Raw genomic sequence first — 25,752 nt, 5'->3', positions numbered from 1 at the left:
AACAAATAAAAAAGGAAAATTGATTTCAATAAGATTATCATAGGATACATCACCATCATTATTTTATATGATAGTCATTATTTTACAGAGTCAAATGGTAAGGCAAATTTCTCCTTGCTGAAAATATGCTTAGCACCAAATTTCTCCTGATAGTGAGCATATACAAATTGGATATTAAACTGTTAAAAAACAAACAAACGAGTAAATGAATACTTGTTGCAATCCAGGAAGCATAACAAAATAGTATCCATTTGCTTCCAACTATGGCAAAAAGGTAAATAGCATGAGAAAATTATTTCAGCTTTCTCACTGCTAACCCAGGCTGTAGGGCGTGACTGAGATTTGAAACATTACTTTGTTCCAATATCAAATCCCAGGATAAAATTAGCCCATCCAGGCACAGGGAATGCTGGAGAATTGCAGCCCTTCCCCATAGGTTTATCTCCTTATAAGATGTAATGGAATGTTTATTGTGCTCAAAATATGAAATATATTTTAGTCTCTCATTTTTCCTTATAATTTTAGAGTGAAGAAAATCTTCCCCCTTGCTTGGATCACTATTTTAGCTTACTATAATTTCTGCTTCTTTTAGGGTAACAGATCATGACTGCAATCACTTTAAAGTGAGAATACAAAATGCCAATTCTGTAAATACAATGTCCAGATCAATATAATAATGCAAACCCTGAACTTGTTTTAATTTAATATTCTTTCTGCCAGGTGAGCATATTTGCAGAGAATAAGGCCTTTGACTCTCTCCCTGCTCACTTTCTGCTTTCTCCATTACCTGTTGTGTGCGAGTGTGTGCACATGTGCATGTGTGCCTGTGGTGTGTGTAAGAGTGTTTGTATGTGTGTATGTGTGTGTGTGTATCAGAGAGAGAGAGAGAGAGAGAGAGAGGAGAGGTGGGAAAGGGAGAAGAAGAGAAGAAGAGAGAGGGAAGAAGGAAGAGGAAAAGGCAGAGGAAGAGAAAGAGAGGGTTTGCAAACTTTGTAACACCCACTGTTATTTCTAGTTGTCTTACAGACCCACCTTAGCATTCCTGACATAGGATTCTATTGCAGTCACTTGGCTAGAGCTGGTCAATCTCATAGAAACACATTTGCTTCCATATTACAAATAACTTGGCAGGCTGAGGTGGGAGGACTGCTTAAGGCCAGGAGTTCCAGACAAGCCTGGGCAACAAAGTGATACCCCCATCTCTACAAAAAATAAAATAATAATTAAAACAGTAGCTGGGTGTGGTAACATGCGCTGTAGTCCCTGCTACTTGGGAAGCTGAGACAGGTGCATCACTTGAGCCCAGACATTTGAGGATGCAGTTAGCTATGATCATGCCACTGTACTTTATCCTTCAGCCTGGGCAACAGAGTGAGACCCTGTCTCAAAAAAAAAAAAAAAAAAGAAAAAGAAAAAGTGAAAAATAGCTGAGTTGCAGCAGACAAAACAGAAGGCAATCAAGTCACTGTTTTTCAAAACCTGTATTCAGAAGTTAGCTGGCATTTACCTCTGGAGCATCCTATCAAAGAGATGTGGCCAGTAGCGGGCATGAATGATGCTAGTGGCTGTCGTTGGACTATGAGGAGCTGTCTGGGCTGTCTGACCACCTCTTTCCCAGGTGGAAGGGTGAGATCAGCATCTGGGAAGGGCTCAGCATTCTCATAGTCCCCTTTTTTGCTTTATTCTAATAATTGAGGGCATGCTACCTATATTCCATCTCTCTCATTTTCAATTGCCAAGAGTGTGATAGTTTCCAATTGGTTTATTTTCTCTTCTTAAAATCCCATATTTAGAACTAAAATTCACATATTAATGTTTTATTGACTCAACTGTTTTCTCTGGTTCAAGGTCCTCATTTAAATATAAACTTTAATGAAATTTCATCTGTGGATGAAACATCTTTAAGCCAATAATTGAAAATGAGTCAGGCTGAAATATTTGATTGAATTATCACTTTCCCAGTATGGAATAACAATGCTAACATTATTTAGAATGTCTTTAATCCTACACAGTGTAAATGTTAGCATGTTATTATTTTACTTTAATTTTTTTGTGGATATTCAATTCATTGTCAATTTTTCTACTTGGCTGTTAGTAGTTTTCAGAATACTTTGTAAAACATTTTCATATAGTCTCTTCAAGGTATATATAGAGTAAGTCATTTTTTTAAGTTATCTGTCTGTATTTTAAGATGTATTTGAAGGATATACTACATTAGTCAAAATTTTTCTCAACTCTTTCTGCCTATGCTTTTGTATTATATGTTTTCAGGTTAACTTTATAGTCAATATATGAGAATTAATAAACAACTTACAGATACATGCATGTGAATAAACCTCGTGTATACATTATGTATGTATTTTTCTAAAGGTTTAGTTATTTGTATTTTTTTCTGGAATAAGTCCCTGTTAAGTATTTTGATTTAGTAATTAATTAATACATTCCTGAATTATGTTTGTTGCATTCAATTTAGGATTCTTGCACCTATTTTATAAATAATACAGGACTATACATTTTTATTTTTTCCTCTCTGTCAAATTTTGAATGAGTTGTGTAACATCTGTATAAACTGAATTGGGAGAAATTTTCTTGTTTTGTTCTGACTGGAAAAAAATAATTATAAAAACAATGACCAATACTTTTCAAGTGTGCAAGTAGAGCTTCTTACTATTCATCTAAGGAATATCGATAAAGCTTGGAAGACACAATGCACGATTAGGATGAAGTAAACAATAAAATAGTCCTACCACACATTAAATATGGAAAGAAAATTTCAGTGAGGGTATATACATTTACCAGATGAAAAAACTTGACTGATATAAATATATATTGAGGCCCTATGATAAAATATGTAAAGAGGTTTAATGTATTACACAGTATTTAGTATGTGATTTTTAAATGAGCATCAGTGGATGCATTTATGTATCTCCAGGTAGTTTCTTAGGGAGTAAAAAGCATACCGTTGAGTGGATTTATTCATATTAGAGAGAAATGGTAAAAAGTTTTATTTATTTATTTTTGCCTAATAATTAAATAGTTTACTCTTATTATCTTAAAGTCTTACTCTGCTTTTCCAAGGCGTAGAACTCAGATAAAAGATTCCTGAGTTAAAAATAAATGGACATGATGAATCAGAAGATTTATCTCATAATAGGTTTTCTGATTTATATAATTGGAAGAAGTCAAGATTTTAAACTGTTACCCAGTGGTCTCCTCATATTTTATAAAATATATCAAGCAATCGATAGCATATCTACACTATGCCTGTATGTTTAGCACAAGCTTAGCACGTATTATATCATCAACAAGCCTAAATCATTCTAAATCAATCGGTTGCAGATGGTACACTATTTTTATGTAAAATATAGCAAGGAGGTTAGAGTTAGAAAATCCCAATTGTTTCCACAGATGGTTTATAATTTAGTAGCTAGCATGAGAGAAACAGACAACAATTATACAAGATGGAATAAAATAAATATTAAAAGAGAGATACAGGCAAAGTGCTATGGACATTCAAAGGAGGAAGAAAATATAGAAATTAATAAGTTGAAAATACAAACTAGAAGTTTATATAAAATTATAAAGCAAAAATTTGAGCCACAAAAATGTTAAACGCAAAAATAACCATACAGAATATAATTAAAATGAAGACATATGAGATTTACATATATTGAGACTCAGTAATGAAGAAATAATTCGATGGTTAAGTAATTCAATAAACATATGTTGAGCTGCTGGGTTTGAAAAGATAAATAAAATTAACATAGCCACTGGCTTCTTATCACTCACACTTTAGTGGAAGAAAGAGATAACAGCAACTTACAATAAATTTAATAATTTTAAAAAGGAAGACTGTAAATTAGGCCTAGCTAACTCACATTTTGTGGATCAGAGAAGGTTTTTCTGGACACAAAGGTAGATTCTATATTAGGCCCTAAAAATGGGTAGGAATTATTCAGTTGATATGAAGGCTGCTACAGTGATAATGTACAGACATGCAAGCATGTCTGTTTATCTATAAAGGAACTATGGAACTTTGTCATTAATATCTGTGTAACTATTTTCTGATTCCTTCACTTGACATCCATAACAACACTGTGCATCTCTGTACTACAGGCGTGTCTGGCATCAAGAATGCTAACAGGTATGTTGTCTCTGGTTCTTGGCATAATTTTTGCTTTATGACTTAAAGTAATTCAGACTCCCTTATGGGGAAGGATAACAATAGCAATGCAGCTTTACATTAGTCCACTCTTCAAATCCCTTAAGAAAAACAAGCAGGGTAACCAGGATAGGAAAATAAATATTACATGTGTAACACCGTTTAGGAAGCAACATGACAAGGAATCTCCAGGAACAATGAAGGAGGGTGCGAAATAAAGCAACATAGAACTGTAGGCACCACAAGGAAAGAATCCAGGTGTACCAGCAGTGCATAGGTGGTAGGGTGGAGAAAGAGGAACTTCAACAATTCAAGAGCACAGAAACACAGAAGTTGCGAATGGATACTCACTGGAAAATTCAGAGGACCTGATACCAGGAAGTAACTATGGTAACAACAGTGAAAGAGGAGGAGGCCTCTGCAAGCTTCATTTTGCTTTAAACAGATTTACTCAAACATAATTTACATAAAATGTACTTGTCTTAAGCACACAATATAGTTTTTAGTAAAAATATAGGGTTGTATAATTATTCCAAAACCCAATTTTAAAATATTTTCATCATTCCAAAAACATCCCTTGTTTCTTTCCCAAGTACTTCGTATAGCCAACTTCAGTTGCAGGCAACCACCAATCTACTTTCTGATTTTTTAATGCACAATTCATGTACATTCATGTACCTTCAATCACAAAATATGTGAGAGCGTTTTTTTGTGTGTGTGTGTGCCTGGATTATTTTAAATAGTATAATTTATTGAGGGTCATCTGTGTGGCAGGTATCAGTACTTTGCTTCTTTTTATCATTGAATTGTGATTCCACTGTATGGATATACTATGTCTTCCTCTTCACTTGCTGGTTGATAGATGTTTGTTTTCCGTTTTGGTGTATTACAGATTGTGCTGCTATAAACATCATATAGAAGTCTTTGTGTGGGCATGTATTTTCATTTCTCTCGGGTAGATTCCTGTAAGTGGTATTGCTGAGTCATGGGTTAAATTTACATTTAAGTTTTAAAGACAGTACCAAACCGTTTTACAAAGGCTCTTTCCATTTTACTTTCCCTCCTGTAATGTACAAGGATGTACCTGTATTGGTGTCTCTCTTTTTTTATTAGAACCATGCTAGTGGGTGTTATGTAGTATGACATTTTTGTTTTAATCTGCATTCTCCTAATTATGATGCTGAATGTCTTTTTCTATGCTAATTGGTCAATGCACATCTTTTTGTTGAAATGTCTGTTTTTTTCTTTTTTTTGTTTTTTTTTTTTTTTTTGAGACAGGGTCTTGTTCTGTCAACCAGGCTGGAGTACAGTGGTTCCATCATAGCTCACTGCAGCATCAAACTTCTGGGCTCAAGCAATCATCCTGCCTCAGCTTCCTGAGAAGCTAGGGCTATAGATATGAGGCACTATTTTTGGCTAACTTTTAACTTTTTTGTAGAAATGAGGTCTCAGTATGTTGCCCATGCCGGTCTGGAATAAATGGCCTTAAGTGATTCTCCTGCCTGTCTTCTGAAGTGCTGGGATTATAGGCATGGAACCACTGTGACCATCCTGAAATTTCTATTGAAAGCTTAAGCCCATTTTTAAAGTGGGCCATTTGTCTTCTGGTTATTGAGTTATAAGTCAATATTAGAATACATTTTGAATACAAGTCCTTTGACAGAATTAAGATTTGCAAGTATTGTTTCCCAGGTTGTATCTTGTCTTTCGACTTTCTTAAAGATGCCCTTTGAAATATAAATGTTTTTAGTTTTTACCAAGTCTGATATAACACATTTTTCTTTTATAGATGGTGCTTCTTTGTAGTATTTAAGAAACATTTTCTTTTTCTTTATAGTATATAGTACTATAAAGTACTATATGACTCAGCAATACCACTTACAGGACTCTCCTCAAGAGAAATGAAAATAACCATAAAGTACTAACTATATAATACTTGATGGTACTAACTATAAAGTACTTTATAGTACTAACTAGAGTACTAATATAAAGTACTTCATAGTACTTTTATATAGTATTTAAGTACTACTATATAGTACTTTATAGTACTTCTATATAGTATTTGAGAAACAGCTTTGTTCCCTTTATTTAATAGTTTTAGCTCTTTCGCTTAGATCTCAGATCTATTTTTTGACTATGATTTTTAAAACCGTTTAAACTTATCCTTTATATGTGAATATCAGTTGTCCCCTGAATATTTATTGCAAAGACTATTATTTTCCCATTAAATTAATGCCATTCAACTTGTTTTGAAAGTTAAGTGACAATAAATATAAGAGTTTCTTTCTGGATTCTCAATTCTGTTCCACTGATCTATTAATATATGTCTGTCTTTGTATCAGCCCTACACTTGATTATAGTAACTTTATAATAAGTTGAAATTGGGAAGTGTGACTCATCCAAATTTGTTCTTTTTAAATATTAGTTTGGCTATTCTGCGGTCTCTACTTTTTCATATAAATTTTAGAATTAACTTCTCAATTTCTGAAGGAAAAAAAAAAGTCTGTTAGATATTTGATAATGTTTACATTGAATGGTAGACAAATTTGGAAGAGTTGCAGTCTTAATTACACTGAATCTCACAACCTATGAACATGAAAATTCTGTTTATCTAAGTATTTTTTGATCTCTTTCAGCAACACTTTACAGTTTTACTTAATAGATCTTATCGGCCGGGCGCGGTGGCTTAAGCCTGTAATCCCAGCACTTTGGGAGGCCGAGACGGGCGGATCACGAGGTCAGGAGATCGAGACCATCCTGGCTAACACGGTGAAACCCCGTCTCTACTAAAAAATACAAAAACTAGCCGGGCGAGGTGGCGGGCGCCTGTGGTCCCAGCTGCTGGGGAGGCTGAGGCAGGAGAATGGCGTAAACCCGGGAGGCGGAGCTTGCAGTGAGCTGAGATCCGGTCACTGCACTCCAGCCTGGGCGACAGAGCGGGACTCCGTCTCAAAAAAAAAAAAAAAAAAAAAAAAATAGATCTTATCATTCTTTTGAGAATTTACATCTTTTTTGATGCTAATGTATTTGAATTGTGTTAATTTTGTTTACAGACTGTTCATTGTTAGTATATATAATTTACTTTTTAATTGATTTTTTATCCTGAAACCTTGATGAATACATGTATTTATTTTTATTATAGCATATTAAGCTATAGATTGGAAATTCTTTTTAAAATAAATTTTATTGTGTATATTCAAAGTATTCAGCATGTAGTTACGAAATGCACAGATAGTGAAATGATTACTGTAGTGAAGCATATTCACATATCCATCATGTCACATAGTTACCCATTTTTTCTGTGTGCATGGCAAAACCAGCTAAAATATACTCATTTAGCAGAAATCCCTAATACAGTACAATTTTATTAACTTATGTTGTCCATTTGATTTTTAGACCGTTTCATCCTATTTATGTGCTGCTTTATGTCCTCTGACCTGTAACTCCCCATTTACTACCACTCCCCCACTCCTGGAAAGCACTATTTTATTCTCTACCTCTGTATATTTGGCTTAAAAAATTGGATTCCACATATAAATGAGATTATGCAATATTTTGCATCCTGTGTCCAATTTCTTTCACTTAGCATAATGTCCTCCAGATTCATCTGTGTTGTAGCAAATGGCATGATCTCCTTTTTAAAAACTGAATAATATTCCTCCAAACATATGGAATATACAATATATGTATATACCAATTTAATTATCTATTCATCCATCTATGAACAGTTAGGTTGTTTCCATACCTTGGCTATTGTGAATAATGCTGTGATGAGCATGGGAATGCAGATATCTTTATGAGATGGCAATTTTATTTCTTTGGGTATATAATCAAAAAGGGATTGCTAGGTCATAGGATAGTTTTATTTTTAACTTCTTCAAGATCCTCCATACTGTTTTCTAAGAGGGCTATACCGGTCTACATTCCCACCAACAGTATGCTAGGGTTCCTTATTTTTTGAAATTCTAATAGTTTGTTGTTTTTATATATTCTTTATCATTTTTACATATGGAGTCATGTCATCTGTGAATAAAGTCAATTTAATTTCATAATTTCCAAATGATACTTCAAAGCAAATGTTTTGCAGTTAACATTGTTTTTCTATTTTTTAGTTGGTTTTTATATATACAATAGGAATTTATGTTTGTAGGAATTCACTTTTGTACGTTTGTGTTAATTTACATTTAACTAACTTGGTAAATTTATCCCTTCCAATTATTATACCATAAAGATAATTTTGTATTTTACTTTGCAATTTACATAAAATTTAAAATGTCTTAATTGTTTTATTGAATTTGATAGAATAGTCAGTGTAGTGTTGAATAGAAGTTGATACAGTGTATGTCTCCCTCATAGCTGATTTTAATAAGCCAACCTTAATGTATGTTTCTTTATTAAGAATGGCATTCCTGTTGATATTGGATCCAAACAACTTCTTTGTCTGGTTACTGATGTATCCTTGATCTCCTTAAATGAAAAATAAACATTTTGGGAATTTGTTCATATATTAAGGTAATTATATGTTTGTCCTTCTGTTGCTTAGTGTGTTGAAATGTGTTAATTACATTAACACTGAGCATTCTCCAATATATACTTAACTGTGTTTTTAATGTTTTAAAATTTTTTGTTAATATACTTAAAATTTTGCATTATTTTTTAAATTAGATTTTTAAAAATTAATCTGCATTTATTTATGTTCTGTTTACACTGATCTCCTATAGTTTTTATATCAATGTTTTATTAGCTTCATTGTAGAGATATTTTGGCATTATTTTTATTTGAAAAACTCTACATCCTCATAAGTCTTATTAGAAAGACCTCTTACTGTAGAAGCTGAATTTGCCAAATATTCCTGTTCTAAGCCTCTTTCTCATGACATCTATGCGCATGCTATTTACATTTTTTAAATGACTTCTTTCCCCCTCAAAGTCATGGGGATCAGATTATGAGACAGATCATTCACTGTCAAGATCAAGAATTGCTGCTGTGAGATTGAATTCTTGGGTTACTAGTGGTAACATAATTAAGGCAGTGTCCATTGTCCAGTGCTTTTATTATCAGCGTTTATACAGTGATATTTACATATTTACCAAGGTCACAAAGGCACTGATTAATCTTAAGGGATAGCATACCATAAATAACCAGGGCTACCTAAATGATGCATACGAACTGTGCAGGTGGAGCTGGTGACAAAAGTGTCCTCAACATTCATTTGGTATTAGTGAGTATTGCTTGTGTATGGACAGCCTTCAAGTGAACTCTTCAGCCCTCTTCATGATTCTGTGGTCCACCCGACAGCCCTTTAATAAATGTATTTTCTGCTACAGTATCTGAGTTTATTTCTCTTTTTTGCAAATAAGAACCTTTTGTGGTGGTGTGCAGGAGCCAGTTCCTGCTGACATGCAAGATCTCACAAGGTTCATCTCTTTGTAACTCTGTATTTGGTGAGGTTATTTTAATAATTTGAAATTAACCATGGTGGGAATATTCATACCATGCAAATCAATGCACTTTACAAATCAAAGCTTTTGTTATTATTGTCTGTTTTTTGAGAGCCAGTTGTTAAACATTTACTAGTACACTATTGCTTGACAAGCACAAACACATTCCTGGATAGAAGTTAAGATGTTGCTTATGAATAAACAAAACCCCAATACAACTTGCATAAATAATGAGGAAGATATTTATCACAAAACTCCAGAGAAAGGGAAAGCTGTAGGTATAACGAATTCTACAGCTCAGTAACATCTTAAAAGACCCAAGTTCTTTCCATCTTTAAGCTCTGTCATTTTTTATCACAATATGGATGCCACAGTTTCAAATTTTATATGCAGACACAAAAACCAGTAGCAGTAGCTATTTGTAATTCATTTTAAATTAAATATCAAGGAAACCTTACCAGAAACCCCAGCAGATTGCCTCATGTCTCATCATGCTTATCCCTAAACCAAATATCAACTAGCATAATAGAACTACCATGACTGGCTTATAAAAGCAAAGATTTACCTTTGAATAGGAGAACAATGTTATGCAGATAAAATCTTGCCTCTGTCTATAAGGAGAAAAATGGGGAGTAGCTGTGAAGTAGAAAACCAGCAAAGTGGAAAACTAGCTGCAGATAGCTATCCACTTTTCCTCTTCTCTGAAAAAGAAACTTATCTTCAATTTGAAGGTTTGGTAAAACATTTTTTAAAAATCTCCACCTGGTGAATTTTAAGGTGAAATTTCAGCAGCCGTAGAAATTATAGCTATTGCAATTGATTCAGGTTTACCATTTCCCTAGTGAGGATATATGATAATTTCGGTGATCAATAAGTGATGTGAAGAAAATGAAAATATGCAATATGCTAGTAAGTATTACTTGGTAGTGAGAAGTTATTTAAGATGAGAATGGGAAAAGGTATGATTTGATCTGAGTTTTAAGAATCTAAGAGGTCATTTTTGAGAAAGAAAATCCAATGTTTGCATAAAATTTCCACTGGAGTAGACAGGGTTGGTGCTCATACCAAAGAACCTAATAACCTATTTTCTATTTCCATATGTTGCTTCCTGAGTTTTGGTGTGTGTTTAGGTCTAATCATATTCTCTGGCAACTCAGAACTGTTCTCAATCTGTTAAAGCCACTTGGCTCTTTTGACTAAGTGGCAAGAATACCTGCGAGTTTATTGTAGGATCTAACCAATGACCGATGGGTGGAGAAGCAAAAGCTCAACTTCCTTAAGTCCAATTGAGAAAACGTTGATTATAATGTATAATGCAGAGCTCCCTTTTGGGATCAGACTCATACATACACTGAAAATATACCCTTGCCTTGGTCCTGTCCTGCCCTTTTCTCTACTGCTTTTTCACTGGTTTCTCCAGAGAGCAGTTTCTTAATATTTCTGACACACAAATCCTTGTCTGCTTCCAGGGAACCCAACCTAAGATACCTTTTCCACACTGTACATTTGTGTGTATTTGACTCTATGCATATGCAGAAACAGTGATGGGCAGAGGAGTTCTTTAATATTGCCTGATTTTTATTGCTAATTTGGCCTAAGTACTGGCAATGAAGCCATAGGTGGTGAGATAAGTTAGTTTAACATTGAGAAAACTGAGGAGAATACAGAAAAGGAAAATGAGGTGAGACTAAAATTAACAAATTTAAAGTCCAGTAAATAAAAAAAAAGTAAGCCTATTAAAATCCACAGTCATGAACAAAGGTAACAGAAGAAATAGAAAAGAACAATTTACAATCGTGAACAAAAGCAATTAAAAAAAGAAATGTAATAAAAAGGTACAGAGTTTACTAAGAGTAGTCCTGGTATTAAGTGAAATAAGAGAACTATTAGCAGAAATGCTAGTGGAAATTAAAACAGTTGTTTTCTTCAGCTTTCTTGAGGTTAATTGACTGACAAATATAAATTGCATATATTCAAGGTGTACAATGAGATGTTTAACATATTTATTACCTCACATACTTTTCTGGTAAGAATACTTAAGATCTACTCTTTTAGCAAATTTCAATTATACTTGAGTGTTTTATATACTTTAAAATTAATTATACTCACCATGCTATGCATGCAATTAAACTAGTTTTTAAAGGAGATGTAAAATTTGGATAGGCAGAAAGGAATGGTGAGAATGTTCTCTGTGGAACTGCTGGGACAGAGAAACAAAGGCTAAAATATTCAAAGACCATTTAGGTGATGCTAATATGTTAATAATAATGACAACAGTAGCTAATCAGTTTTGAAAGCTTCATGAGCCAAACACTCATTCAAGCATTTCACATGCGTTGTCTTTATTTACCAACAACACTGTGAGGCAGGTATTGTTATTATGCCGTGTTACACACACATAATGAGTCTAAGGCACATGGAGCACATGATTTGATCAATGATATTTGAAACATTAATATTCATAAATATATTTCCAGAAGGTAAAATGTATATTAATTTGGAGAAGTTGATTAGAAGAAGTGTACTTTTAACTGAAATTAGGACACTGAGTATTTAAATAGCAGAGAAAGAAGCTAGAGGACTCAGAGCTTGTGCTGTAGGTATGTTAGTCACATAACACTCTGGACTTTGTCAGTGATGTAAAATAGTTAAGAAATACTGGGCTAGACAAAAGAAGACCAGTTAAGAGACCTCTGCATACACTTACTCATGAGATAAAGACTCAAACAGCAGCAGTAGATGCCAGGTGGTAAAGAAGTAGTGCTTGATACAGTGCAAAAAATTACTGAGGGAAAGAGGCCTGTGAAAAATGAAAATATTGTTTAGCATGTTTAGAGCTACACTTGACTGTTCTCACCTCTGCCTTGCACGTAAGAATCAGTATTACCAGCCTCTGTAGCACATTGTAAACCCTACTTGAGGTCTGAAAATCATAGAATTTAATTTCTTAGCCCATATTTAAACCTCTGTCTCTGCAAGTCACATGGAAGTAATAATCTCAGAACATTATTGAAATGGGAGTGAAGTGCCCAAAAATAAGCTTTCAGTAAATATACTGACTCATCCAAACCATTTATGTTGGATTTTTCCCCAGAAGTTAGGAAGGAAGATTATGGCAAGCATTATTCAAATTGTTGCGAATATTTTTCTTAAACTTCAGATTATATATATTTTTTTTCATTAATTTTCGTGCTAATGTTGTGTGCATAACCACCATGTGTACTTTTGATCACTGGATCATTCCTTTCCTTCTGTGATTCTATGTAGAAATCCAGCGCTGGAGGCATGTAGGAGGACTATTCTCATATCTAGATTCATAAGCCCTTTTCTAGCTCCATACATGATTACCTTTGTCAGGCTGGTACTCTTCAGTTGTTTTTGTTTTCTCTGAAAACCATAAAAACAACTTTACTAACCATAATGCCTAAAATGATCCTTTTGGTATCATTTGCAGGTAAATGTACATTCCTATTTTATAATTTTCACATTTTTTTTTTTTTTTTTTTTTTTTTTTTGAGACGGAGTCTCGCTGTGTCGCCCAGGCTGGAGTGCAGTGGCCGGATCTCAGCTCACTGCAAGCTCCGCCTCCCGGGTTTACGCCATTCTCCTGCCTCAGCCTCCCGAGTAGCCGGGACTACAGGCGCCTGCCACCACGCCCGGCTAGTTTTTTGTATTTTTTAGTAGAGACGGGGTTTCACCGTGTTAGCCAGGATGGTCTCGATCTCCTGACCTCGTGATCCGCCCGTCTCGGCCTCCCCAAAGTGCTGGGATTACAGGCTTGAGCCACCGCGCCCGGCCTATAATTTTCACTTTAAGTCTAGATTAATTCCTGAAACTTTGTTTTATCTCTGTATGATACATAACAAGTAGCCTAGTTATTCCTTTCTAGGTATTCTGTCAATAACAGCAAGATAAACCCAGTCCTGTATAAAAGTAACAACCTTTGGATGCCATCGTTTTCTGAATTTAGATCCCATATTAAATAATTTAAACTCAACTATGCTATGATTTTGTATTAAGACTCGCTTACTCTTCTTTGTTGTCTGTCTTGAGTTGATTCTTTCTCGTGGATACTCTTTCAGTTTTTGGTTCTGTGGCTTTGGATCTTCCCTTGACAATCATTTGCTCTTTTCTTGCTTAGAGGATATTTTCTGGCAAACATCTAGCCCCTCTCTTATTTACTACTAGCATGTGGTAAAAAATATTGATAATGTCACCCACAATACAGTCCTGGAAAATATTCCTCAACAAATTATTCATAAGTTCTATATTGTATGTGTAGGTAAGATGTAATTTGAGAGTTGAAAATTAAGTTGTGTTTACATTAATGGAAAAATTCTATAGGTTCTTGCAGTTTAAAAGAGGTGATTTCTTATAACATTAACACATTAAATAATTGACCAAGACTGCTTTGATTTTACCCCAGACTTCATAAGTTATAAGTTTGGTGGTAGATCCTAAGTTTACCTACTGTCTTTGTCCATTCTCATGCTGCTATAAAGAAATACCTGAGACTGAGTAACTTATTAAAAGAAAAAGAGGTTTAATTGGCTCACAGTTCTGCAGGCTGTACAGAAAGCATGGTGGCATCAGCTTCTGGGGAGGTCTCAGGGAGCTTACAATCAAGGTGGAAGGCAAAGCGGGAGCCAGCACTTCACATAGCCAGAGAAGGAGGAAGAAGAAGAGGTCAGAGGTGCTGCATACTTTTAAACAACCAGATCTCATGAGAACTCACACCATCATGAAAACAGCACCAAGAGGATGGTGCTAAACCATGCATGAGGGATCTACCCCCATGATCCAATCACCTCTCACCAGGCCCCACCTCCAACATTGAGGATTACAATTGAACAGGATATTTGGGTGGGGATACGGATCCAAACCTTATCACCTACACTATGAAAAAATCAAAGAACATAGATATAATCAATTTTGTTGGACATTTATAGACACAATCCTGGCAACTTCATATACCATTTTTCCAATCCTGTAGAATATGCATTTTTAAACAATTATAGATTCAGAGATTACACGTGCAGGTTTGTCATAGGCATATATGGTGTAATGGTGATATTTGGGTTTCTAGTGTGCTCATCACCCAAATAGTGAACATTGTACTGAATACATAATGAGGTTTTATATTAATATGCCTAGAATTTTGTCTGCATTTCATGCTTTCTGTAGTTTTAAGCATAAGATAATGAAATTTCCTCTAGTATCCATGTGTCATTTCACTCATTTATTTAATTAATTAACAAGTATGACTCCAGCACTGTTATTAGTCCAGTATTCTTTTAGATCTCAAGAATGCAGCAATAAACAAAATAATCAGTGAAGTCCTAGCTCACAGGTTACATGTTAGTGAAAAAGACAGAAAATAATTGTTATGAAATAAATAACCTATATACTCTGTCAGATGGTGATAGTGCCATGAAGGAAAATAATGTAGTGTTAAGGGTATGGGTATTTTAAGCTGGGGCAGGGAGGATGTCAGTCATTCACTTTTTAATAGAATGATCTTGGAAGTCCTCTTTAAGGTGATATTTGACTGAGACCTGAAAATTAGAGATAATATTTTGGAGAAGAATGTTTTAATGTAAAACTCCAGCAACACTGCTTGCCCCTAGGAATGAGCTGATGTTTGTGAAGAGCAAGCAGACTAACCTGACTAGAGGAAAGTGAGCATGTGGTGGAAATGTCCTGAGTGTGGGGAAGGCAGGCCAGCCATATAGGCCTGCAGAAAGATGTAAAGAAAGAAACTAGTTTGGAGGGGAAGATAAAGAGCTAATTTTGGTAGATGATAACTTCAAACTGGATATTAGATATTCAAGTGAATGTTTCAAATAGACATCTGGAATATTAGCAACTACACCATACAGCCTCTGGAAAATACTATGGCTCTATGAAATACTATTAAATAGTCATCTGCGACTGAAATTATCATATCCTTTCACTAGAGGAAAATACGTTGTGAATGTTTTGCAGAAATAAGGCCCATTGGTGTCATTTGTCATCCAGTAAAAGAAGGGGCAATCCCTATGATTGTATTTTACTCTCTATCTATATTCAGCTGTTAAGGTAGATGCAGAAGATCTGGGGAGCTGTTCCTAACAAAGTTGGTTGTGACAAAGCCAGAATAGGACATAAACATTGAGCATATATGCAAGAGAGTGATTTTAGTTATGGACAGTATATTTGAAACAGTTTAAGGAAGGAACTAAAAACATTAGGAAGATAAGGAATATAAATATGTGTAATTTCCAGAGGAGAAGACAAGACAGTTGGACAACAGATGGTAAGTCTAAATACTGTTTGTAAATTATTTGTGTTATAGTACAAGAAGTAGTCATCCAGGGAGATGGAAGGTATTAAGTAAAAATAAAAACATTGTGCATGAGTAAATATATTGACATGTTATTAGTTTTAGTAGTAAGGAAATGGTAAGGTGTAACCACAGATGAGAGTGACTAATATAGGGCACAAAACAAAGTCATTGCAGGAGAAGAGTTCCAAACATTAAAGTTTGGGATACTGGAAGCCTCATCAAAATGGATATTAAAATCATCAAAAATGAAGACAAGTGCATTCATTAGATACAGCATGAGATTTAAAAGAAGTAATTATAAAGACAAGAGTGGAGACTGAGAGTGACTCAGCTGCTAAAATATTCAAGAAACAACAACAAAAAAAATTGAACTCCTCTTGGGGTATTTAGACGACCAGAACAGAGAGGAAGGAGTAACATCTGTTATAATCTGATGAAGTGCAAATTAAAGCACAAAAATTTTTGAGAGGAAGAAGGGAAATGTTGTGGAAGTAGAAATGAGGAATAAGAATGTAATCTGTCTGATTTTCAAGTCAAATAATACAAGGTGTATAGAGAAAAAGTCAATAATTCAACCAAATACTCAAGTGGCACAACTGGACTCATATTCAGGTCTACCTGTTTTGAAACAAGTGCTCTTATTACTTTTCCTTGGCATTGCAAAACAAAATACTTGACTCGTGGTCTCAACTTACTGCAACTGAGGTTTGAAAATGTAATATTCAAGTGGGACCAAAAACATAAAATGGAGTTTTAAGATCTCACTATTCTTTGTAGTCTTCTAAAAAAAGTATATGTTTGTGTATTCTTCTCAAAAAAGTTTATGCATACACATATATATATAATAAACACACACAAATACATATTACATTCTTATGAAGGAAAAAGTAGTTACTGGATAGGAGGTATAAAAAGGAAATGTTGAAAACACATACAAATATGGTGAGAAAAAAAGTAGAGTCTAAATATACCCGTGAGCCAGACAGTAAGCTGTGAGATGAGCTCAAAAACAAAAACACCAATTCATGTGTCAAGAAATCAGAATGATGTTGGTTGCTGAAAAGGTCAAGAGACTTATATATGCAGAAGCAAGAAAATGCCATGCCTTCATATGAAAGTTAGGAGCAAAATAATATCTAGAAGAAACATTTGAGTCTCCTGCAAGTGAGAGCATCCTAGAATGTTCTTTAGAAGCTTAAAAACGCTTAGATGGATGACATACTTTATAAGATATTGTAGAACTCTGGAAAGCATCTGAAATAAGAGGACCGAAAGAAAAAGGGAGGTAAACCACATGGGCTAAGTGAAGACTTGGCAGGGGATTGGGGCTGAACAGCCTTCCAAAATGGAATGGGAAAACAAACAAACACACTAGAGGAAAAATGGCGTAGACGGATGTAATGTTAGCTTTAGTTTTAATGTTTTGGAGATCTCTTAGCAGTTAGGCAGCTAAGTATTAATGTTGACAGAAAATAAACTTTGTCTCCAGTAAGATTTGTATAAGGAGAGTTTGACCTGCAAAAGCATTAACAATATACTCTTAAGTAAAAAACAAACAGTATTAATTATATTTATTTACAGAATACTGGGCACTTGTTAAAGAAACAAGTCTCTGTTCTATTATGCTGATTTTTAAACTAGTTGTGCCTTTTTTTTTTTTGAGACGGAGTCTTGCTCTGTCGTCCAGGCTGGAGTGCAGTTGCAGATCTCGGCTCACTGCAACTTCCGCCTCCTGGGTTCAAGAGATTCTCTTGCCTCAGCCTTCTGAGTAGCTAGGATTACAGGCATATGCCACCACCCCAGGGTAATTTTTGTATTTTTAGTAAAGACAGGGTTTCACTGTGTTGGCCAGTCTGGCTGTCTCGAACTCCTGACCTCATGATCCGCCTGCCTCAGCCTCCCAAAGTGCTGGGATTACAAGCGTAAGCCACCGTGCCTGGCCCCAAAAGAGTTATACATTTTTATGTGACAATTTCTAGAAGGACTAAAAATTTCTACAGAGCAGTGATCACAAACTGGTAAGGTTTCAGGTATTTTGAAGTTTCTATTAAAACATTTTGTGTCTCTAGATATTAAGGACTTAGCAATGAAGAACAGTCACAGGGCAGCCTATTTCAAAAATGATAAATATACTTATTTAGAAATTGATGTTTCTCTAACTGTTTCTACCATACACAAGGTAGGCAGGATAGATAATGCATCTTCATGGCCCAGAGTGACTGGGTAATGCCAGTTTTCACTCCCCCAGTCCCCAGAGTGGTTCTGAGATGTTCCCACACCTTATTCAGAGAGCTCTTTCAAATCTACAAAAGATATTAAATTAACTCTTCCAAGGCCACAGGTCTTCCTGGGACACACAGGATGAAAGACACCTGACATGGCTCAGCTAGAAGTATAGCAACTGAAGTCACAATATAAAAGTAAAATAGCATGTCCATGGCATTCCAACCCTTATTTAAACATTAACATATAATTTCACTTCATAAAAATTAACAAAATGCTGAAGGATTATAAATTTTCAGAATTTGCCTGCTTAATTTAATTATTTATTGTTATTTTTCAAAATTTTACAATCCACAGTAAAGTTGAAAGAATATACACTGAACACCCATTTATCCTTCAGCAAGGTTTAATAGTTGATTACATTTTGTCATGTATGCATAATTCAATACACAGTTTAAAAATATTTTCAGGCCAGGTGAGATGTCTCGTGCCTGTAATCCCAGCACTTTGGGAGGCCGAGGTGGGCAGATCACGAGGTCAGGAGACTGAGACCATCCTGGCCAAATGGTGAAACCCCGTCTCTACTAAAAACAAAAAATTAGCTGAGTGTGGTGGCGCATGCCTATAATCCCAGCTACTCGGGAAGCTGAGGCACGAGAATTGCTTGAACCCGGGAGGTGAAGGTTGCAGTGAGCCGAGATCGCGCCACTGTACTCCAGCCTGGGAGACAGAGCAAGATGTCTAAAAAAAAAAAAAAAAAAAAAAAAAAAAAATATATATATATATATATATATATATAATTTATGTATTATATATATTTATATGTAATATATGTTTTTCAGACCATTTTAAAGTTGCAGTCCCCTACTTTTACCCTGAATACTTATATGTGCATCTCCTAATGAGGATATGCTTCCACATAAAAATTTATCTTTTACATAACCATCATTTCACCTAAGAAAATATGATGCTTTTGACACTGTAGACTACTAGAACAGGGAGGGATGAGAGTGTGGGTTGAAAAACTACCTGCAATGCTCACTACCTGGGTACAATATACTCATGTGATAAACCTGCACATGAACCCCCTATATCTAAAATAAAAGTTGAAATTTAAAAATAAATAATATCATTTGCTATATGGTATACTTAAATGTAACTCCTTTTAAATTAAACAAAAAAAAAAGATATTTGAGAACTTTCTTTTTAATTCGTGATCCAATCATGTTTCACCCATTACACCAGTCTGCTATATCTGTTCAGACTCTTTAATCTAGATTAATCCTTGTGCCTTTAATAAAATATTTATTTCAAAGCAGTTTTAGGTCTATAAAACAAATTGTGAAGATGGTACAGAGAATTCTTACGTACCTCAACTTGATTTTCTTTATTATTGACATCTTACATAAGTATGGTGCATTTATTACAGATCATGAGCCAATATTGATGCATTACTTTTAGCTAATGTCTATAATTTATTTAGGTTTTTTATGTGCTTTTTTTTTTTTAACTTAATGTCCTTTTTCTTTTCCAGAATCCCATCCAAAATGTATTTAGTTATCATGTTTCCTTAGGTTCTTCTTGACTGGCTGTGACTTTATTACTTTGATAATTTTGAGGATCACTGGTCAGGTATTTGGTAGAGTTTCTCTTGATTTGGAATTTCCTAATGTTTTTCCTTCAACCTGGCTGTGGTCATGGGTTTTTAAAGGAAGACTATAATGGTAAAATGTCATTTTCATCATACTATATCATGGGATTTGTTTGATTGCTAGAGATGCTATAACAAAATGCTGTAGACTGGTGACTGAAATCATAGAAATGTATTTTCACACGGTTCTGGAGGCTAGAAGTTTGAGATCAAGGTATGAGCAGGGTGGATTTCATTCTGAGACTTTCTTCTCCCTTTGTCTTCAAATGGTTGTTCTCTGTGTGTGTGTGCATCCCTGGGCTCCTTTGTCCAAATTTTATCTTCTTATAAGGACAACACATAGATTGAAATAAGGTCCACCCGAAGGGCCATTGTTTAACTTGACGACCTCTTTAAAGCTCTGTCTCCAATTACAGTTGTATTCTTAGGTCCTGGGGGTTACGGTTTCAACATATAAATTTGGGGAGACACAATTCAGCCATGCAGGTTCATACTACTATTAACTTGACTATGACTGTGCATATAGACCTTGATTACTAAGATAGTGTTCATCAGACTGTTTTTCCATAAAATTACTCTTTATTTTCTCTCTCTTCGTATTGCAGTCTTTGGAAATAAGTCACTATGTGAAGCCCACACTAAGTTAATAAATAGGGGAGTTATGCTCTTCCTTCTCTAGGCTGGAGTATCCTTTAAAATTATTTGAAATTCTCCTGCATGGGAGATTTGTTTGCTCTCCCCCATTTAATTACTTTATTTAATTACTTATTTAAATTCTAAAATTAGCACTATACATTCTCTCAACATCATTTTTTCATATCTCTTTGGTCTTTTTTTATCTGGGGTCAACTACCTCTTATTTAAACTTATGGTGATCCTGTTTCCCACTTTTAGAAATGCGCTTGTCAAAATTTCTCTTTTTTTGTATTGTTTAACCTAGATGATTTGTAAATAAAGTTACTCACTAACTATTTGGGGATTTTGCTATTTAATTTTATTTATTTTCTTGAATAAAAAGCTGGTTAGTGGAAAAACTAGACTTTTTTTTTTTTTTTTTTTTTTTTTTTTTTTTTTTTTTTTTTTTTTTTTTTTTTTTGGGACGGAGTCTTGCTCTGCCACCCAGGCTGGAGTGCAGTGGCCGGATCTCAGCTCACTGCAAGCTCCGCCTCCCAGGTTTACCGCCATTCTCCTGCCTCAGCCTCCCGAGTAGCTGGGACTACAGGCGCCCGCCTCGTCGCCCGGCTAGTTTTTTTTTTTTTTTTTTTTTTTTTTGTATTTTTAAGTAGGGACAGGGTTTCACCGTATTAGCCAGGATGGTCTCGATCTCCTGACCTCGTGATCCGCCCGTCTCGGCCTCCCAAAGTGCTGGGATTACAGGTTTGAGCCACCGCGCCCGGCCAACTAGACTTCTTTTAAAGTATTATGTGTTTTGGCCCTTGGATGACCAGGGATTTTGTAATAGATTTGAACTTCCTAAAATAGACTGTTTGAAGAGGTATTAGTGTCACTTTACATAGAAGCCTTCCAGTATATATTTGACATCCAGCTGATGAGATACTGTAGAAGAAAATGAAAGAACAGATGAGAGAAGGAGTAGGTATCTTTTAGGTCTGGTTTGGATGTCTATAAATGTATACATTGATTACCAGCGATGCTGATTAATTTCATTTGAATTAACCATCACATTTACCTAATTTTCCTGTGACCCAAATAACTAAAGGTAGGTCAGGGTCTATGGTCAGGAAAAAAAAAATGGCCCTTGCTACTACTAACTGACCAATAATATCATGTAAATCAAATCCTTAAGGTCATGTACTACAGACTCATTTGAATATTTTAACTAACAATTACATGCAAATATTATTTTCTGCTTTAAATTGATGGAATTATTTGTTGATATAGCAATGGTAGTTGTGCAGTGGGAGAATTGGTGGAAACATATTTTATGTGTACAGGCATCTAACTTGCTATAGAGGAGAGCAGAATTAAAAGATAAAAGGAAGGGCGAGCTGACTTATAAGGGGTTGACTTTGATTTGTGAGGGTGAGAATGAAATATTGTTGTGCTGTAGAAAACATAAGAGGGATACAAATAGAAATGAGGTGTAAAAGATTTGTGACTGAGGTGAGGTAATACATAAGTTTTGTGATATAAAATTAATGTAAAAAGGGTCAGCTATCAGAAAGCATTGAAGTTCCAAAGTATCAGAATTGGAAAGAACTTCAAGGAGCTAGTGAAGAGCTTTGAAAAGAACTTGCTTTGAACTATGTGCACTTTGCAAAATGATGCAATTCAATTCCAAATCCTCTGGCATTTATTCATGTGATTTTAGGGGCAGCCAGTAAATGGGATCAATATTGATGGCAAATTGGATTTTCAGAAAAACACTGAAGAAGCCTTCATTTTACTAAATAAAACTGATTCTTTTTTTATGAAATAAAAGCAGTTTAAAAAGAGATCACATTAGACTTAATGATATCAAAGTTGGTGGCTATTCATACCAGTTTGTTCATTTTATCTCACTATGTTCTATGCTCTCAGGTCATTTTCAATTCATTTTGTTAGAAATGAGATTTATGATGCTTTTTAGGTCTCTTCTAGTTGTTCATGATTGGAATATGCATTTATAGATAAATCTTTCTGGTGCAACTTTTTAACTTATCTATCACTAGGTCTTTGGAAATAAAGGGTACTCTATAGATCTTTCAGTGGTTTCCATGACCGTGATTGAGTTGACTGTCTTTACTGGTATCACAAACTTAACCAATTCAGTACATTCAAGTAGTCAGAAAAACATACTGGACTTTCACTCATGGAAGACAGATTCGTAGCCTCAGGATAGCATACAATTTGTTATTAAAGTTAAAAACAATGGCCAGAAGAATATTTAGTTTTCTGTCCCCCCAACTTTAGTTTACAATGAACAGAATGATCATGTGAGGATAGATGTTGTTTATCTGAGCTAGGAATCATACAATCAATGGAAACAAAAGAATAAATACCGATATCAGTATTTTCCATATGATCAAAGAGAGCTATTGGAATACTCACACAGGAAAGGAAGATCTTTTTGTTTCTTTTTGAGTACATATATGGGTTAATAGAAACATGCTAACCATATAAATAAATCTTTTAATTAGACCTATTATGCAGAATTTGTAAAAATTACAAGGCTGACTGTGAGTTTTTAGTAGCATGAATGGGTTGTGAATCAGCAAAAATTGGCCATGGAAAAGACAAGGAGTCCTAAGCAGGGTTCAAAGTCTAATGAGAGTGCTTTTCTTCTTGTAAATTACAAATAAATTATGTATCAGAAAAGCCTCTTATTCAATCAAATTGTACATCTTGACACAAGGTAACATGATTTAAATTGCTCACACTGCTAGAGATAATACTTGAATTAAATAAGTAACTCATAACAGGTAGTTAATGTTCTGTTTCATTTTGTATTTAATGTGGCACTGCATGCAGATACAAGGAACACAGCAGTTGTTCTTACTAGCTTTAATACATATGCTGGAAACCCTCCAACTCAGGTGTGAGATGTTAAAAAGGGGATGGTTCTTTATTCCATTATTTTAATGAGCATAATCACTGGTATATGACATATTAGAGACAGGTCCTTTAGTGTCTGGTCTATCACTTTCTGCTCAAGAACATCATATTTATATTACCCGGCACAAATACATTCAACAAATAATTGTGGGGTGATCGTTTGATGTATTTATTATAGTATAAGGAAAGACTGATATTTCTTTGAGCTGATTCTAACATTGTTGGGTAGAGACATCAGTGTTCTTAGGAAGAAGTCTAGCAAGACAGAGATAGATGGAGTCTGAATTCCCAGGATAAATTCTGGCTTTTTCCCTTTAATAACTGCATTTTCTTTAATTAAGGTTTTTACGTGAAGATTAAACAATACATTGCATATGAAAAATAGAGCACAATGCCTAATTCTACTGTGCTCATTAAATGTGAACACACACACATACACACACACATATACATACACATACACACACACACATACACATACACACAAACACACACATTGCTTTATTTCATAAGTGTTAACATTAGAAAGGCTGTATCTCAGAATTACGTGTTCGGAATCATGATACTAAATATATGAAACTGACTTGAACAGCAAAATTTGGGTTCAAGATTAAAGCTACTTTGTAAAAATGTTTTAAATTACAGTCATAATGTTTATTTACCTGTCTTTTGGTGATAGTTACGAATTTTATTATAATGCTAGATTATGTGAAACTGTTCTACGTGTGCTTTGGCAAATTAATTTCTCCACACCTCAGGATTTTAAAAAATATATATTTAATGCATGGAATATATTATATGACCAGTAAATACAAGATCGATACTATACTTATAAATTAATAAAAACTGAATGACCAGTACATATCATGGCATTCACTTATATATAATATAAAGTGATGCAGTATATACACATGGCTTTTGAGCTAAATATTTTTGAACTAAACACAATTATTATAGCAAATCCTTCACCCTACAATATTAAATTACTTTATGTGGTATATTACCAGTCCTATGTCAACATTTGAGTGCTGTATTGGTAAACCAATGAATATATTTTTCCAACAAACATATTTATACCTTGTCACTGTACCCCATAATGTCATCCTTGCAGTTTGATTTGTTGTCCCTGAAGCTACAGCAACACTTCTGTGCACACCAGCCATTTAGCTTGTAAGGGCATCTAAGGACTCTAGATGTCACTCAATGTTTTATCTATAGCAACATAATTTTCTGCGGACTTCTTTGCTCTTCATACAGGAAGCTCACCCACGGGACCAAGAAAGTCATAGAGGTAGTTGCAGATGGACATATGTACTGGCTTCTTTTCTAATTAAATCATTCAGCTTTTTCTCAGAACTTTTTGTTTCTCTCTGATTTTGGCTTTGTCTAGCTGCCAAAGTAGCTGATTTTGATTGCTACTTAGACATTTGTTGTGATGTAATATGTGTTTTCCCTGCTGTAAGGAAACAAGAATGAGCACTTCTGAGGCATAGGCTGAGCAGCAGCCACTGTGCTATAACAGTGTCACCTAGATGGAGGCCCAAACCTTGACTCCATGCAGACTACAACCTATAACGCTCTGAGATAGGGAATTTGGCAGAAGTTGCTAAAACGTGTTAGATGTTATAGAACAGAGTTAGGCATGGCATTAAAGGTTTAGATGAACGCTTTCAAGTGTTTCGGATTCAGGAACCCTTTACACTTTTAAATATTGAGTTATTCAATGAGTTTTTAAATTATAATTTTTTCTTTGTTCACTAGATTACTAGTGTCTTAGATTTCCTTTACTAATTTGCTTATTTTATCTGCATAGGTGTGTCTTTGTTTTACTGTCTAATTATACCTGACTTCTTTGTATTCAAAATTGGCAACTAAAATAGATTTTCCTTCAAGAAACACCAAACACTTGTTTTCATGCATCACTTTATGTTATGCATACATAGCATACATATGCGTATATATTAATATTTATAAATATGTATGTGTATGTACATATTGCTATTACTATACATATGTATACATATATGTTTTTACATACATATATTTATATATACATATATAAATATGTATGCATATGTGAGTACATATATATGTATACATATATAAATTTTAAAATTTAAAATAATTGGCCGGGCGCGGTGGCTCAAGCCTGTAATCCCAGCACTTTGGGAGGCCGAGACGGGCGGATCACGAGGTCAGGAGATCAAGACCATCCTGGCTAACACGGTGAAACCCCGTCTCTACTAAAAAATACAAAAAACTAGCCGGGCGAGATGGCGGGCGCCTGTAGTCCCAGCTACTTGGGAGGCTGAGGCGAGAGAATGGCGTAAACCTGGGAGGCGGAGCTTGCAGTGAGCTGAGATCCGGCCACTGCACTCCAGCCTGGGCGACAGAG

The sequence above is a fragment of the Rhinopithecus roxellana genome, chromosome 16 (genome assembly GCF_007565055.1).
Source record: "Rhinopithecus roxellana isolate Shanxi Qingling chromosome 16, ASM756505v1, whole genome shotgun sequence".
NCBI classification, from domain to species: Eukaryota; Metazoa; Chordata; class Mammalia; order Primates; family Cercopithecidae; genus Rhinopithecus; species Rhinopithecus roxellana.
Note: the sequence above shows the minus strand (reverse complement) of the source record.